Source organism: Phoca vitulina, unplaced genomic scaffold (genome assembly GCF_004348235.1).
Source record: "Phoca vitulina isolate PV1807 unplaced genomic scaffold, GSC_HSeal_1.0 scaffold22, whole genome shotgun sequence".
Taxonomy (NCBI): domain Eukaryota; kingdom Metazoa; phylum Chordata; class Mammalia; order Carnivora; family Phocidae; genus Phoca; species Phoca vitulina.
Genome location: NW_022589725.1, coordinates 15,640,646 through 15,657,474, shown reverse-complemented (window position 1 = coordinate 15,657,474; position 16,829 = coordinate 15,640,646).

The following is a 16,829-nucleotide window of genomic DNA, read 5'->3' as shown; positions in this document are numbered from 1 at the left end:
ATCCCAGGACTCCAGGATCATGACCTGAGCCGAAGGCAGTTGCTTAACTAACTGAGCCACCCAGGCGCCCTCACTCATTCATTTCAATTGAAACTTCTTATTGCCCCTTAAAGATAATTCATATGTAAAAGTTAATATTAACACAAGCCCCACTCAAGCATTCTTGAAAGGACATTCTTAGAGTAATTTAGAGTGTATCTAAGAGTTTATGTGAAATCAAGCTCAAAACCACTCATTCATTTCAAACAAATCTTATAAGCTTCGTAAGTTCTTTGTAAATTTACCCCTGCAAACAAACTCAGAAGCACGTTCATCTCAGAATTTCCTGCTGCTCTCACTCGCTAGGGGGAGCTCTTCAGGTCTGGCATAAAGGCCCCTCGTTTCCCCAGACAGAAGCAGTTTTGATTGAGACCACCAGCACCTAGGTCCCTGCTTCCCCCCTCCAGAGACTGAGTCCAGATTTCAGCTTCAGAAGCTAAGTCCCCATCTCCCGTTTGAGGAGCGAAGATCCCACTCCCCACACCAGAGGCTAAGACCCTACTTTTCCATACAGAGGCAAAGACTGCACCACATGCCCTGCTGGCTAGGTCCACATTTCCCCTTTCAGAGTCTGAGTCTCAATTTGGACTGTAAGAAGTGTAACTGGGCCAAACAATTTCCGAATGGGGGCAGCCCCAGCGTGCATTCTCACGGTTTATTTGAGCGTGGGGATGAGTTCAGCCAGGGTCAGATAGCAAACATCCCCCGTGGTGGGGTGGAGGTGAGGCTTGGGCCCTAAAGGCCCAGGTGTGTTTGGGAGAGGGAGCATTTCCTTGGGTCTTCAGCTCGGTGAGTTGTGGAAACCCAGGACTGATCGTGAATGTCAACTTTTGGGTTGGTTGCTTTTGGTGGGGCTTACTATTCCGGGCCCGTAATCGGGGTGTGTGCGGAGCATCTCAGGCTCCCCTGTGCCTTGGTTTGTTGGGGGTTGGGTGGAGGTGAGCTTGGTGTGGGTGATATACACTTAGGAGGTTATGGGGGAGCGTCTGGAGTCCCTGGGGGCTTTTAGGGGGTGGGGGAGGTTTTGGCCTGGGACGAACATCCTCCAGTGATGGTGCACTGCACTGCCGGGACTTGGCATCTAAGCAGTTTTTGGAGTGGGGGCAGGTCTGCTTCTCTGGGACCCGTTGTCCCAAGGTTTGTCTTGGCATGCTGCCTCGTGGCAAAGATCTCGGGTTTGGTTGTAATGTGAGTGGCCATTTTGGCCGATTTCCCCTTTTCTGCTTTCCCCTTGTGTGTCGGGGGTCAAACCACTGGTGTGGGACTTAGTGGGATTAGGTAGGGCAGGGACCTTTGAGGGCTGTTGGCCGACCATCCGAATCACTTCTGGCATCTGATTGGGTTCAGGTGTCAGGACTTTAATTTTATTTTAGTTTTTTTGGTAAGGACAAATTGTAAACCTACCGGTAGAACAATGAACCCCTGTGGACCTATCATTATATTCAACATCTATTAATTGGCAGCCAGTCTTGTTTCATAGACATCCCCTCAACCCTGTGTGTGGATAACACTTGTTACAGCCCACAGGGCTGGACCGCTGCTGACATTACCCCTGACCCAAATGGCTTGGCACTCTACAGCTAGAGTTCAGATCTAGGAACTTTCTAGCTTTGTCAACTTGAGCAAGATTTATAACTGCCTCAATGTATCACAAGACCTAGCTTATGGGGTCTTCAAGAGGTGAAATTTGTATGGTGCCTGGAATTGTCTCTGGTATATAGTAAGAGTTTAGTGAATAGTAACTATACCTGATAATGTTACAACTTGAGGCCAAGAGGCGTTAAAAAAGATTAATTCCCTATTTAATTGGAGCATATCAGGGCAGGTTGTAGTCTGATGCCCACAGCTGACTATGTCCCTTAGAAGCTATTTACGTTCTTCTCTGAGAGATCTGAGCCTTTCTTTTTGCTTTAAAGGAAGAGAAGCATCCCTCATTTAAACTTGGGGATTTCTAGCCTGGTATCTGGGGGCCAGGAGACGGTCCTGAAGCTCACGCTGCCTCTTTCATCCTCACCACCTGCTTATATATCCCTGTTTGCACAGAGAGGACTGGGTGGAGAAAGAGAAGACTTCTGGGCTCCTGACAGCTCACCTTCAGGTGCAGACCACCCACCTTTTGCATTCCTACAGTGCTTTCTGAGCTCCAAACCACGGGCGGATTTCCTTTGCTTATTCTGACATCTTGTGTCCTGCAATGTCCCATTTGAGACTCAGAGGCCTTGCTTGGTTCCCTAGGATCCCAGGACTGATATAAGGGCAGGGCCTTTACGGAGAATACTACCCCAGACCAGGTTGCCACCATCCTTGCCCCAGCAACATTTCTCTGTAAGTTTATTCCTATGCATCTGTGTTCTTGATGCTTTGGGAAATGCTTTTTAAATGTAAGTTTCCAGGGGCATCTGGGTGCCTCAGTTGGTTAAGTTTATCTGACTCTTGATTTTGGCATAGGTCATGATCTCTGGGGATGTGAGATCGAGCCCCGAATCAGTCTCCATGCTTAGCACGGAGTCTGCTTGGGATTCTCTCCCTTTTCCTCCGCCCTTCCCCCAACTCGTGTGTGCACGTGCGCTTTCTCAAATAAATAAAATCTTTAAAAAAATAAATGTAAGTTTCCGATTGTTTCTACCAGTATTTGTAAGCATAATTGATGTTTGTAGGTTGACCCTTTATATCCTTCCACCCTGCTAAATTTAAATTCATTTTTTCAAGTTTTGTTTTGGTTTTTTGGATTCTAGGACACATTCATGCCAATGTAAATAAAGACAGGTTTATTTCCCATAGATAATCAGTTTTATTAATTTTCTATGTATCCTTCCTGTATTTTTTTTTTTTTAAAGATTTTATTTATTTATTTGACAGAGAGAGACACAGCGAGAGAGGGAACACAAGCAGGGGGAGTGGGAGAGGGAGAAGCAGGCTTCCCGCCGAGCAGGGAGCCCGATGTGGGACTCGATCCCAGGACCCTGGGATCATGACCTGAGCCGAAGGCAGACGCTTAACGACTGAGCCACCCAGGCGCCCCCTGTATTTTGTTTTTATGAAAAGACTCAAAGATTAAACACATACATACATGTTTATGCCACCCCACCTCTCCTAAAGGTGTCTTTGGTTAAACTGAAGTATTTAATCGATATGTAGTAAGATTTATCCACTTCTTCCTTAATGGCTTCTGGATTTTATATATATATGTTTTTTCTTTCTGAAGATCTTCTGTCTTTCCCCAAGGTCCTCCGTATATTCTCTTATATGTTTCTAAATGTTCATATTTTTTTGTTTCTAATCTTTAGCTTTTACACTGCTTGGAATTTATTTTTATGTAAGGCATGAGCTAGGAATCTAACTTCCAATCAGATAGCAGCTTGTCTCCACTCTTTGGGACGAGGCTGTCCTTTCCTGGCTCTGTTGAGATGCTGCGTTCACCATACATTAACCCCCAAAGACACATGGACTCTCTGTTCTGTTCCATTTACTGTCTGTTGCTGCTCTGACACCACAGTTTTATTTTTTGTGCCATTATATGTTTTCTTTTTGATTATAAAACGCAACACAGGAAACAAAGCCACACAAAAGAGTATAGAATGAGAAGAAAGTGAACACCCAGGTCAAAAAGGAGAACTTTGTTGGTCTCCCCAGATGTTCCTCCCATTTGTTGCATTCCAATCACAACTTTGTCCCTTCCTTCCAAAAGTAACCTCTTCCTGAGTTTCACTAAGGTCAGTCACCTAAGTATGCATCTCTAAACCTTATGGTTCAGCTTTTTTATCTTAAAAAAAAAATGACCTAATTATGATTTTTTTAAAGTGTCTTTTATTTATTTATTTGAGAGAGAGTGCGAGAGAGCACCAGCCGGGGGAGGGGCAGAGGGAGAGGGAGAAGCAGGCTCCCCGCTGAGCAGGGAGCCCCACAACTCGGCTGGATCCTAGGACCCTGAGATCGTGACCTGAGTGGAAACCGAGAGTTAGACGCTGAACTGACTGAGCTACTCAGGTGCCCCCAAATGTTTGTATTTTTATAAGGAAATAGATTTGTCACAGTGGGCTTGGCAAACAGAAAAGGAGAGTGAAATGAATCTGGATGTATCATATATAAATTGTATCATTTGCCATCTCTGAGACACCTATTAACAATCAAATGGCACTGCCCGAGGATCCTGTCCGTGTGGTGGTGTTGAGATGTAGGATTTTGTGACACAAGTTGTGCCTACAAATGTTTGTTTTCTGCAGATTTCATGTTATATTGTCTTTATAGCCATAGATAGATTCTCATTCCTGAGGTCTCTTACAATGGAGTAAGAGATTTATTTACTGTTGGGAAAATAAGACAGTGAAAATAATTAAATTGATTTCTCTGGGAAATAGCAATAGGCAGATTGAAGTTGGTTTTTTACACTCATTTATATATATTGTAAATATTTAAGTCTTTTTGGATCCTATCTTTTCCCCAACATTTTCTTATGACATTTTACATGCATGTGGAGAAGTTGAAAGGTTTGCTACACCGAGTATCCGTGTACCCTCCTATGTGGATGGATGGATGTGATGAAGCCAGTCCGGCAAAATGTTAACAGTTGGGTCACATGTGAATAAGGAGATTCTCAGGTAGAAATATTTTACTATAGGTTTATACATATATTTCGGCACAAATACACACACACACACACACACACACAATCAGTTTACTAAAAGAAGACTAAAGTTATCTTCACACAGTAGATTTTCTGATGTTAAACCATCTTGTCCATTCCTGGGATAAAGTCTACTTGGTAATGATGTATTATTATTTCTTTAAGGTACAGCTGGATTCAGTTTGCTCATGTTTATTTAGGATTTTTGCACCTAGTTTTTTTTTTTTTAAAGATTTTATTTATTTATTTGACAGAGAGAGACACAGCAAGAGAGAGAACACAAGCAGGGGGAGTGGGAGAGGGAGAAGCAGGCTCCCTGTGGAGCAGGGAGCCCGATGCAGGGCTCGATCCTAGAACCCTGGGATCATGACCTGAGCCGAAGGCAGACGCTTAACGACTGTGCCACCCAGGCGCCCCTGCACCTAGTTTTATTTATTTTTATTTTTTATTTTTTTAAAGATTTTATTTATTTATTTGACAGAGAGAGACACAGCGAGAGAGGGAACACAAGCAGGGGGAGGGGGAGAGGGAGAAGCAGGCCTCCCGCCCAGCAGGGAGCCCGATGTGGGGCTCGATCCCAGGACCCTGGGATCATGACCTCAGCCTAAGGCAGACGCCCAACGACTAAGCCACCCAGGTGCCCCCCTGCACCTAGGTTTATAAGTAGAATTGATCCCTGGTTTTTTTTTTCTGTAGTGCCCTTGCTTACTTTTGGCGTCCTTGATGAATGACTTAGGAAGCATGTTTTAATGCTTTGGGGCTCTTAATCTTTATTACAGAGTGACCTGTTCCTCAAAGTTTTGCTAGAGTTGCCCAGTTTAATTGTCTGAGGCCAATGCCTTTGGGAGAGGTCTTTGTCTTTTCGTTTTCTTTTTTGGTTAACAATTTTTCCTTTTTTTTTTTTTTTACTTGATTTTAGGCTATTTCTATTCATCTAGGAAATCACCCATTTCTTCTGGTCTTTTCTGTCTCTCCTTCTCCCCCCTCCCTCCCTCTCTCACTTGATCGCACTGTCCCCTCTGCCTACAGTGTTGCTTCTTGGCTGGATGGTCAGACTTCACCTTAGGCTCTGAAGAGCGGCATTGTCTTCATTGCTTTAGATCTCCCATGATAGAGTCTTGGTCTTTCTATGCTGAGTTAGGTTTTTCTTGGTCAGTATCGCTGCTTGTTCTTAATGGTGTGGCAGGTGTAGGGACCGGCACATGCCCTTTAGTTTTATGTCCTGGGCACAGCCCCAGATCCTAGCGCACTGAAGTCCCAATCGACAGCAGGGACTGGGGCTGGGGGAGAGTCAGTTTATGGCCTTTTGACCTTGTAGTAGTGTCATTTGGTCATTGGCTATCCTAGCATCCCTCCTGTGTGGCCTCTCCCTATAAGTATGTGCCCCTACCCTATTGAACTCAGAAGTGACCATGTAACTTGATTTGTTAATGAGCTGTGGTCTAAGGTATCATTTTGGGTCAAATTTGTAAGTATGATTCTCCATCTTTCATTTTCCTCTATCACTCCTCCTGACCATGTTCCAAACAGAGGCTGCAGGAGCAGCCTTGGTCCCGGAGTGAAGACGGCTTTGAGCACAGTTACAGATGACACATGATGGACAGGGAGCTGGAGTGAGAAAGAAACTTTCGTTACTTTAAGCTACGGAGATTGTGGGGGGAGTATTCATCATTACAGAAGAACTTGACCCATCCTGACTGATACAGACCTCCCCTCCCCTTCACTGTGAGGGTCCTGTCTTCTTCAGGGTGAACTCTGAACCCTGTGGACATCTGCTTACTCTTGGCATTTTCATTTAGTCCTTTGTTTGCTGGGCATTATTGTAGACCATGGTGAAGGGGATGGGCTTTGGAACGAGAATTCTGGATTCAGGCTTGGCTCCAACACTTCATAGCTACAATCTTAAGGACACGTCAACCAACCTCTTAGTGTCTTAGTTTCCCTCTCTGTGAGATGGAAAGAATAGCAGTGTCTACCCCTTGGCTGTGTTGTGAAGATTCATGAACTCTGGACAATACTCGTTTTATAGATGTTAGTATTACTAGGAGCAGAGATTTATAGAGATTTATTAGCTTAGGCCAAGTTGTCCTGCCGTAACACATGACCCCCCCCCCCCCAACTCCCAGACCCCCCCCCACCAAGCCAACTTTAACCCCCGGCTTTTTTTTTTTTTTTAATAGATTTTATTTATTTATTTGACAGAGAGAGACACAGCAAGAGAGGGAACACAAGCAGGGGGAGTGGGAGAGGGAGAAGCAGACTTCCCGCGGAGCAGGGAGCCCGATGTGGGGCTCGATCCCAGGACCCTGGGATCATGACCTGAGCTGAAGGCAGACGCTTAACGACTGAGCCAACCAGGCGCCCCTTAACCCCAGTCTTATTCCTCCTCCTTTGTAAGTTGCTTTGTAGCTCTGCACTGTGACCTTTTACAGTAGACCAACGCCCCTCTTGGGGACATGCTTCTCTCAGAACAAGATAGCTGGTGGAATCATGTAGTGCTTAGAAGTGGCACTGTCCCTTTCAGTCACATACCACCACCCAAGGCAAGTCACAAGACCAAGCCTGATATCAGGGGCAGGGAAGTATAGTCCTTTTATAGAGAAATAAATAATTGGGAACAATGGTAAAATCTACCACAAAGGCCTACTCATTAGGATTAGCAAAATGACTGAGATGTATTTCTTCTTACCAGAAGCTCTTAATCTAGTAAAGATAGACAAATAAAGAGAAAAATTGCAACATAGCATGAGTAAGGTGAGATGCCCGGGTTGGATCTGTCTGAGGGAGTGACCATCTCTGCCTGCAGAACTAAGGGATGAACCTAGTGAGCCTCCAAAGGGTACCTGGCAACAGTATGACTGCAGTCCTTGGGGCTGAGATCTTGGACAGGGTGTTTGAGGTGCTTCTCAGGGTGGTTCAGCTCCAACACCACCTGCCTCCTTTGGGGCCACATGGGTGGAAGACTCTCACTTGGGTTCATCTGGAGACACCAATGCACAGTTCTGATAAGGCCATGTGGGTAGGAAGGTCGGGGTTACCTTCACAGAATCCTCGTGAGGCCTGGAGCCTGACCTAAAGGAAGAAGGACTCTGTTGAGACCCCAGGTCCTCAGAGTACAGGGACACGGGGTGGAACACAGCTGGAACCTAGGGCCAGGGGAGTCAGGAGCTGGGTTCTGCATGCCCAGATTGGTCTGGAAGGAGACATTCTGAGCCTCTTTCTCCACAGTCGTTACGCCATGTCTTCACTCTGACTCAGGCTCCACCATAAGACATGTGGCGTTTGAATCTGAGGGTGAGGGTGGGAAGTAATTGTACATTTCGACAGATAAGGAAGAGTGGCAGGGGACAGATTTGAGGGTATACAGGCTGGAAAGGGATGACGGAAAGAAATCCAAGGAGGCCCTGGAGCTCGAGGCGCCATGTTGAATGAGGAGGTGTGAGAGGACAGGGCCCCTTCGGAGGAGGCATGGGCTCAGGGGCCACAGTAAAGCTCCTGGCAATGAATAGCTTCTCAATTGCACACGTCCTGGCTTCACGGAAGCAAGATGGGCTTTCACAAGTAAGGCTCCAAAAAGTCCCCCCAGGCGGCAGAAGTTGATCTTGAGGTGAAGTAACTTACACCTGGCCCTCTAGCAGAAAGTCACTGCAGACACCGGGCTGACTCTGGGGCCATAACATTGCCTGATCCTTCTGCCCGCTGAGAGCAGGGCTGGGGGCAGGTTTTGCCTCTGGAGGGAAGATGGGCAAGACGCAGAGACCAGAAGGACCGGACTTAAAATCACCCAGCAGAAGGTGAGAGTTGGTCTGGGTCTGGAGAGGCACCGGGGCTGGGGGCAGGGGCTTGGGTTCAGTGAACACGGCTGTGCCCAGGCGCCCCTTCCTCCCCACCAGGCCTAGAGGAGCTGCTCGGGGAGCAGCCTGGGTGGCCCGGCCCCTCAGAGCTGCTGCTTCTTCCCCCAGGTTTGCCTTCTCGCCCTACTGACTGGCTCCAAGGAATGGAGGACCAGTCCCAAATGCTGGTGAGCTGGGTTACTTTTACTTTCTTTTCCCCCCTGAAACACTGGCTTGTGTCCCAGAGAATAAGCGGATATTCTCTTTCTTGAAAAGGGGAAAGGCAGTCGTTCATGTCTGTGTCAGGACTGTCTTGGTCATCTGTGTGTTGGGTTTTCTTTGCTCAAAAATATACCCGAGATTAATATGAAGAGTCCAGGAAACTCTTTTTTTTTTTTTTTTTTTTTTTTTTTTTATTTATTTTTTTTTTTAAATATTTTATTTATTTATTTGAGACAGAGAGAATGAGAGAGACAGAGCACATGAGAGGGGGGAGGGTCAGAGGGAGAAGCAGGCTCCCTGCCGAGCAGGGAGCCCGATGCGGGACTCGATCCAGGGACTCCAGGATCATGACCTGAGCCGAAGGCAGTCGCTTAACCAACTGAGCCACCCAGCGCCCGAGTCCAGGAAACTCTTGAACATAAGTGGTATTTTTGAAAAACAGATTATTAAAAATTTTAAGTGTACTATTAAGTTTTACTCCGTATCTGCCCTAGCTAAGGATACTGTGCACTGGACATCTTGTTACCTTTTTATCACTGAATTTTTTTTTTAAGTTTTATTTCAGTTCTAGTTAGTTAACATACAGTACGATATTGGTTTCAGAAGTAGGATTCAGTGACTCATCAGTCGCATATAACACCCAGGGCTCATCACAAGTGCCCTCCTTAATGCCCATTTACCCAATTACCTCACCTCCCCCATCCACCTCCCCTCCAGCAGCCCTTAGTTTGTTCTCTATAGTTAAGCATCTCTCTTTTTTTTCTTTTAAAGATTTTATTTATTTATTTATTTGAAAGAGAGCATGAGGGGCACCTGGGGTGGCTCAGTCACTAAGCGTCTGCCTTCGGCTCAGGTCATGATCCCGGGGTTCTGGGATCGAGCCCCACGTTGGGCTCTCTGCTCAGTGGGAAGCCTGCTTTTCCCTCTCCCACTCCCCCTACTTGTGTTCCCTCTCTTGCTGTGTCTCTCTCTGTCAAATAAATAAATAAATAATCTTAAAAAAAAACTGGTTGTTTAAAAAAAAAATGAAAGAGAGCATGAGTGAGAGAGTGCAGGTGGGGGGAGGCACGGAGGGAGAAGGAGAAGTGGACTCTCCGCGGAGCAGGGAGCCTGCCACGAGGCTTGATCCCAGGACCCCGAGATCATGACCTGAGCCAAAGGCAGACGTCTGCTTAACGGACTGAGCCACCCAGGCACCCCATATAGTTAAGAGTCCATTATGGTTTGTTTCCCTCTCTCCTTTTCCCCCTCTCCCCTATGTTCTTCTGTTTTGTTTCTTAAATTCCACATATGAGTGAGATCATATGATACTTGTCTTTCTCTGACTGACTTATTTCGCTCAGCATAATACTCTCTAGCTCCATCCATGTCGTTGCAAATGGTAAGATTTCATTGTTTTTGATGGCTGGGTAATACTCCATTGTGTATATATACACCACGTCTTCTTTTTTTTTTTTTTTTTTAAAGATTTTGTTTATTTATTTGACAGAGAGAGAGGTAGCGAGAGCAGGAACACAAGCAGGGGGAGCGGGAGAGGGAGAAGCAGGCCTCCCGCCGAGCAGGGAGCCCGTTGTGGGACTCGATCCCAGGACCCTGGGATCATGACCTGAGCCGAAGGCAGACGCTTAACAACTGAGCCACCCAGGCGCCCAATACACCACATCTTCTTTATCCATTCACCTATCACTGGAAATTTGGAACATATAGAGAAGTAGCGAGCAGAGTAATAACAGGCCCTTAGGTCCCATCATCCAGCTTCAATAATCCCCGACAATGGCCAGTCTTATGTCATTTCTACCCCTCACTTCCCTCACTGGATTATTTTAGACAAGTCTCAGACACGATAGCATTTCCTCCATAATTCTCGACAACAGCTGTAAGAGGGTGCTGCTGGTGGTGGTGAGACCATTTGTTTCAGAGGGAGGAAGTCCGGCCCAGAGGGGTGTGTGATTTGTGCATGGCCACACTGGTCTTCCACATGGTGGAGCCAGGAGTTCGACGGCTCTGCCTCTCCAGCTCCTGCACCTTCTAATGTATTGAATTGCCTTCTTCTTTAAAAAAAAAAAAAAAGATTTTATTTATTTATTTGAAAGAGAGAGAGAGAGCTCCTGAGCAGAGGGAGAGGGAGAAGCAGGCTCCCCACTGAGTTGGGAGCCCAACATGGGGCTCGATCTCAGGACCTGAGGATCATGACCCAAGCCGAAGGCAGCTGCTTAACCTACTGAGCCACCCAGGTGCCCCTTGAATAGCCTTCTTGCTCTTACATAAATCCCCATCTAAAAATGTGGGAGCATATTTTCCAGCCCTCCGAGCCCTCCGGTCTCGATCCCATTATCATTCATCATTATTTGATGGATGACTCCTATAGAATGCTGTCTCTAGATACAGTGTTTCACCCCTGATCCAAACCCCCAGTCGTCTCTTCTCCACCAGAAATGTAATGCATTCTTTCACACGGATGGGGATGAGATTCTGCAAGCCTAACCAACAGGTTGATAAATATACCATCCTTGTTCTCGAGCCTCCGAGTTCTTTGGAAAAATGTGTAAAGACAAGAAATGATGGCAGTAACAGTGATTTTTATTGTCGTGGTTGAAATGGTTCCATCATGGTAATAGTAAGAGTGGAGGCAAAGTGCTAGCCTCCAGCTTTCTAACCAGTGGCCAGCCCCTGGCAGTGGACTGACAGTCAGACTCCTAGGACACAGGAGAAGCACTTCTTTTTTTTTTAAGATTTATTTATTTATTTATTTGAGAGAAAGAGCACAAGCAGGGGTAGCATCAGGCAGAGGGAGAGTGAGAAGCAGGCTCCCCGCTGAACGAGGAGCCCGATGCGGGGCTCGATCCCAGGACCCTGGGATCACGACCTGAGCTGAAGGCAGACGCTTAACGACTGAGCCACCCAGGCGCCCCAAAGGAAAAGCACGTCTGGAATGGTGGTGTGAGGTTCTTAGTGGACCCTCTCCCCAGCAAAACATCCAAAATGACAAGAAGCATAACCATGTAAAGTCTGGAAATTGTCCTAAGGACATAGAGCAAGCGGAGAAACATTTATTCAAGGAAATCTCCTAAGTCTCAGTAAGAAAAGCAAGTGTCTATGGTATTTGTCCCCCTGCCTGCTCCCTCCTGTTCCACCTCCAGCTCGGTATCGTGGAGGCTCTCTACTCCAGTGGGTGCAGCCAAAAAGATGGGCTCTCTCCCCCCCAGTTCTCAGTCTGGGACCTCATGTGTCGTCCCCACCCCCCCACCCCCACCCCCACCCCCGGCAGGGACAGGCCACCAGCAATTCTCAATGTTGCAGGCAAGTGTGGCCAAGCCGTCTGGGGTCTTCTTCCTCCACCGGCCCCTCATTGTAGGATAGAAGCTCCGTCCTGGGCATAGGAGGTCAAGAATCTGGAGGGGCCTGTTGCCTTTTCTGCAGTTTGCTCCTAGGGCAGGGATCCCAGGCCGGGAGGGGCAAGCTGAGGAAAAAAAAAAAAAACGGGCTGTTTGGTACCCCTCTCTTGGAGCAGGAGTGTTACTGAGAGCAGGGGCCGCTGATCTTGCCCCCAGCTCCGGAGTGCCTGGGACGTCCTGCCCTGGGGGAGCGGCAGACCTAAGAACTGAGCTGGCCTGGTGCTCCCTCAGGGGCCTGGCTTTGTTTGCAACACAGCGTAGGGAAGTTGAAGCCTCAGTGTGCTATGGAAAACAATGGAAATTTCGGTGGTGAGCAGTTAAGAGGAGGCTGGCAGGTCCATTAGACCAACTGGGCTTTTTCAGGAAATTAGATACCCAAAAGAAAGGCCAGTTGCCCTAGTATGACAGTTAAAATACACTTGCAGTTGAGGGAGCCCAGGCCAATGTGTGATCACAGAGCACCACTGCTTAGGTTATAAGAAATAACTTTAGGGGGGCGCCTGGGTGGCTCAGTCGTTGAGCATCTGCCTTCGGCTCAGGTCATGATCCCAGGGTCCTGGGATCGAGCCCCGCATCGGGCTCCCTGCTCCACGGGAAGCCTGCTTCTTCCTCTCCCACTCCCCCTGCTTGTGTTCCCTCTCTCGCTGTGTCTCTCTCTGTCAAATGAATAAATAAAATCTTAAAAAAAAAAAAAAGAAGTAACTTTATGGAGAATTAAAATTGTGGAGTCTTTGTACTGCTCTGAGTTTCAGGAGGGGTACACATTGCAAACCCCTCATTCCTCTTACGCCTGCCTCCGTCTGTAATATCTGTGGTAAGTGGTAACGTGCTGTGTGTGGCCCTCAAACGTCACTGTCGCTGTCAGGCCCTGTGTCAGGAACATTCGGTACGAAAAACATTCTTGTCGAATGTGTCTCCAGTATTTTAAAGTGAAATACCTACTGAATTTCTTGTTACAAAAATCTAAATTGTGGATACTTAGTTTATGGAGTATTTAAGTATGTGGATCACATCATTTCCCCCTTTTGCACATTGACCTGCTGCCACTATTCTCGAGATTGGGCATAAGCTAAAAGTGCCCTCGTTGTGCACCACTGCTTATGGGCAGACATTGCAAAGCCTAAGTAGTTTTCTGGGTAAGAAGCACTTTTTTTTTTTTTTAAGATTTTATTTATTTATTTGACAGAGAGAGAGAGGGAACACAAGCAGGGGGAGTGGGAGAGGGAGAAGCAGGCTTCCCGCGGAGCAGGGAGCCCGATGCGGGGCTCGATCCCAGGACCCTGAGATCATGACCTGAGCTGCAGGCAGACGCTTAACGACTGAGCCACCCAGGCGCCCCCTGTTTGGCTTCTTTTGATCAACATTATGTCTGGGATTCATTTATGGTACTATTTGTACTTCATTTTTCATCATGGTTTGTTTTTATATGCAAAGGCCCCCAAGTCGCCAAGGTCTTCTTGAAGAAGAACAAAGCTGGGGAAATTGTATTATCAGATATCAAGATCTCTTGGGGTGCCGCGGTCATTAAGACAGTGGGGTATTGGTGTTAAGGACAGACAGGTGGACCAGTGGAGCAGAAGAGAATCCAGAAATAGGCCCACACGTAGACAGTGGCCTTACTTATAGCAAAGGGGACTGCTTGAGGTTTGCAGATGGATTCGCAGATCATTTCTCCAGTGAAATCCCTAGTGTCCGAGGGCCAGGAATGGGTTTTATGTGTCAGCTGTGCGCTCCTCAGATTTTAACACAAAGCCTAGGGGAGCCCAGAAGAACTTGATACAGAGAATGGTGTATTCTGAAAAGAACGAGTTCAACTTCTCACATATCCAGGCTCTTCAGGGCTACTTACATCGGTTGTTTAAAACTGGATTGGTAAACACTTTCAATTGGGACATTACTCTGGATCAGGAGTTGGCCAGCTTTTTCTATGAAGGGCCACATGGCAAGTGTTTTAGGTTTTGTGGGGCTGTATGGTCTCTCTGTAACTGCTCTGGGGTTGGCCCTTCACGTGCTAAATTGCCAGAGACAACATGTAAACGAATGAGCGAGGCTATGTTCCAATAAGACTTGATTTGTGGACCCTGGATTTTGAATTCCACATAATATTTTTTTAAAGATTTATTTATTTATTTATTTGTCAGAGAGAGAGAGCACAAGCAGGCGGAGCAGCAAGCAGAGGGAGAAGCAGGTTCCCCACCTGCTTCCTGGAGCAAGGAGCCTGATGTGGGGCTCGATCCCAGGACCCCGGGATCATGACCTGAACCGAAGGCAAACGCTTAACTGACTGAGCCACCCAGGTGTCCCTGATTCCACATAATTTTTATGTATCACAAAATATCCTTATTCTTTTGACTTTTTTTCCAACTATTTAAAAATTCAAAAATCATTCTGAAGTTGTGGACTGTACAAAAACAGAGGGCCCCGTTGTTCTAGATCAGTGCTGTCCAGTAAGAATAGCCTATGATCCAGGTGGGGAATTTTAAATTTCCTAGTAACCGCATTCTACAAAGTAAAAATAAATGGATGCAATTAATTTTAATAACATTTTCTTTAACCCAGTATGTAAAAAATCTTATCGTTTCAACATGTAATCAATATAGAAAAGTTAATTAGATTTTTTTGGTACTGAGTCTTGAAAATCTGGTGTGTATTTTACACTGAGTATGTGAAGAATGAGAGGAAAAAAGGCTGATTTTTGGAAGAAAAACACTATGATCTCAATGTGCTATGAGAGCACATCTTTTTTTTTTTTCTTTTAAAGATTTCATTTATTTATTTGACAGAGAGAGACATATCAAGAGAGGAAACACAAGCAGGGGGAGTGGGAGAGGGAGAAGCAGGCCTCCCACTGAGCAGGGAGCCCGATGCGGGGCTCAATCCCAGGACCCTGAGATCATGACCTGAGCCGAAGGCAGACACTTAATGACTGAGCCACCCAGGCACCCCGAGAGCACATCTTCGTTCAGACTAGCCACCTTTCAGGTAAACCCGTGTGACTAGTGGCTACGGTATTAGAGAGTGCCGTTCTACATATTCCTAAATTTCTAGATAAAGTATGTAGAGAAGGGTCACATTTTTGGAGACACAAACTAGTTTCAGGCAGAAGTTTCTTCAGCAGTTTCCTTCAAATGGCATAGCTATTTCCCTTATATGAATTAATCACATTTTCTTTGTTTCATTTCCATCTTGTCCCATGTGTTTTGATCTGATTCCATCTATTTTGAGTTCCATCTAACTAAGGACGGGTTCGTCCATTTCAGTCTGGTTCTGTGTGTTTTGATTTGGCCTTAGCTAGTCAGCCTCACTAGATTGTGTTTTTATTTTTAGTTTCCTCTTGTCCTATTATTCTCTTCCTCTATGTTAATGCATTTAATGGGTTCAGAGGAAAATGTTAAAATGACCTGGTTTAGATTATTCTCAATACTGAAAGCCTTGATTATTTTGCTCAACACATAATATTCTACAGTTCTCCAGCCTCTTATGGGCTCTTTTGGGCTTTTCTCTTATTTCTTTCTCCTTTCTTGGGCTGATCTAGAGGACTGGTGTCACATACTTTTTTTTTCTGTGTCTCTATTCACACCCTTAAACAATTTGTGAACTTTAATGATTTTGCACATCACATACAACAAACCCATTTTCTCTGTCACCTCTGCTTTATCTTTATATTTCTATTAGGTTACACAGCACAAATTAAGTTATATTTCTGTTAGGTTAAGATGGCACAAGTTTATTCTCAGACTTGTCAAAAATTGAGATCATAGTGTTTTTGTCCCAAAATCAGCTTTTTTTCCCTCTCATTCTTCACATACTCATGATGTCTCCTCTTCCTGGGTATTGTTAGACATAAGTGGGCCAATTTCCACTGAAATAATCTTTAAAGCTTTCCTAGGGGGAGTTTTTGAGTTAGCTTAGACTAGGTAATTCTGTGATAACAAATCACCTCAGACTTTGGTGGTTTGTCATAGCAAATGTTCCTTTCTCACTTATACTGCTTGTTGTCTAAGTTCAGCTGTGGCTCAGCTTTTTTTGCTTCTGGAATTCAGACAAAAGGAACAGGCTCATCTGAGTCATGGGGTTCTTAAAGAAGAGGGGAAAAAAGCAATGATAGGACCATGTGGTGCCTCTTTTTTTTTTTTTTAAGATTTTATTTATTTGTTTGAGAGAGAGCACAAGAGGGGCAAAGGGCAGAGGGAGAAGGAGAAGCAGACTCCCTGCTGAGTGCAGAGCCTGATGCAGGGCTCAATCCCAGGACTCTGAGATCATGACCTGAGCTGAAGTCAGATGCTTAACTGACTGAGCCACCCAGGTACCCACATGGTGCCTCTTAAATCTTGTTTGAAAGTAGCACTAGCTTTTCAGTAATCATTGGCCGAAGCAAATCCTATAGCCAATCTGATGTCCTTGTGATGGGATTGGTTTGGACATAAGGTGCTGGAATCCTGAAATCATGGACCGTATTTTTCTTGTCTACTGCTGAGTCCACAGTGCTTGACAGAGAACCTAGCACTTAGACATTTCTAACAAGTATTTGTATGTAGATGGGAAACCTGACATTCAGTTTTATTTCATATACGATCTCTTTAACCACTGATTCATATACCGTTTCCTACATTTGGAAGCCCTCCAGACCAAGTGGCTTTTTATGTCTATCAGTCTCGTTTTGTAATAAGAAAAGACACGCAGGTGATTTCCACATAGATCACAGAGACTGTTACG